The sequence below is a fragment of the Chaetura pelagica genome, unplaced genomic scaffold, assembly GCF_000747805.2.
Source record: "Chaetura pelagica isolate M959 unplaced genomic scaffold, ChaPel_1.0 scaffold204, whole genome shotgun sequence".
In the NCBI taxonomy this organism is placed as follows: domain Eukaryota; kingdom Metazoa; phylum Chordata; class Aves; order Apodiformes; family Apodidae; genus Chaetura; species Chaetura pelagica.
In genome coordinates, this window is record NW_009952876.1 from 97333 (window position 1) to 99253 (window position 1921).

Consider the following 1921-nt stretch of genomic DNA (forward strand, 5'->3'; position numbering starts at 1 on the left):
GACAGTATTTCTTCCGCTGGCTTAATCTTCGCCTTGGCCCGGAGGCGGCAGCGCTGAGGTGCTGCTGTGAAGGGGGAACATGTTGTGAAGCGACGCACGCGCGGTCCCGCGCGCTCCCGTCCTCCCCGCAGCCTCCAGCCCTGCTCACCTGGGCAGGGCGTCCCGGAGAGCGGAGGGTCACTTAGTCTGGGGCTGCATTGACCCTTGTTTGACCGCCGCTTTAGAAAATCATAAATGGCAAATAGGAAATCCAGTTCTCTCAGAATGTGTTTGAATGTACACATGTGATTAAGTGGGCAATACGTATCTTCCCCATGTTTTTCCTTGAAGGTAGGTCAGGCCATCTCTTTTTTCCTTCACGAGTAAAATTTATGGAGGCAGCAGAAAATGTATTAAATCCTAGTTCCAGAACAGATGTGATTCCTTGATTTCATTCTGCTAAACACTTAGCAGAATAGCACAGTCCTCACTAACATAGCCCAGTTACATTACTCTGTCATTACATATTTATATCTCAAGAGACATAGCCAACAACAAACCCAACAGAAAGCAATTCAAACACCAGAATAATTCACTGAATGCTTTTTTGATTTATTTAAGCCCTTGATCTTCAATCACACCCATACAATCCACAGTAAATCTAAGTACTTTGAATTAATTTCTGTGTATCTTGTCAGATTATTTACTGTGCAAGTCTAATAACCTTTATTCTCACTGGTTTTCCTGTCTTTCTTCCCTGTTTCTAATATCTAGGATATGGAGTCTTGTTAATTGTAACAGACCTCAGAGCCTGCCATGACTAAGAAGGGGAGTTAAAACCAGCCTTAGCCCAAGAGACCAACCATTGCCTCCAACTGGGAGCTTCACAAGTCCTTTTTTTTTTTGCCACCCTTCCTCTTGCCAGTGGACATGCACACACATAAGGATGCAGTCAGCATGCTACTAGAAGTGTCAGGTGTGAGCTCTAGCTATGAGCTTGAAGACCAGCTTGCTCCTGAATACTGGTGGTCTGCTTAAGGCCTTAGGCACACTGGAGAACATATTTGAGGAAGCTTATGCAGCACACATTATGTCCCATACTATGTGTATTGTACTAGTAAGATGCACTGGACTGTCAGGACTGTCAAAAATGAATGTAAATCCCAAAACTTAAGGCAATTTTTGAAATGGAAGGGTACCTGCCATTTTCACAATGGAAAATACTTGTGATAAATCATGTAGCTAGAAAAAGTAAATGCAGTAACTCAAGACTGCATTCATAACTTGGATTCTTGAAATACAGAAAAAAGTCTTAGAGGCAATAATATCCTTCCTATATGGGTGAACAGTCCTGGAAATAATATTCCAGATGAAGTTTGATCACCTATTTGCTTATATGTTTCTTATAATCAGCCATACACCCAGACCTGATTTTTCTCCCACAGTAGTTGCAAAGATACTTTCTGTATTTCACATTACTTGTACTCTGTGGTCAGGAGAGACAAGAACCTTCTACATCAAGGTCCCTTATCCAAGGGTAAGGAGAGATACAGTGCTGAGTGACTGAGTGGCTGAAGGAACATAATCATAATCTTTCCTCTTTTCCTGAGGCACAGAAAAAAATACCATGGATAAAACTCATAACTAGCATTCTGCACAAAGGGAGTGGAAGGCTTTCAGAAAAAAATGTAAAAAGAATTTTTCTATGATTTTACACCTCTACTGATTTTCCTACTGGAGGGATGAAGTAGGTCATAAGGATCTTTAGCTGAATTCTCAGCAGACTATACCGTGGTAAAATTTATACTTGCTTTTGATTGACACATTGTTAACTTCCAACTCCTTTAGATTCATCTATATTTGTTACTACATGACTTGAACCCTCTTAACGCTACCTCTGATTTTGGTTTAAGGAGTATTGCTGAGCCTATACTGAGTTATA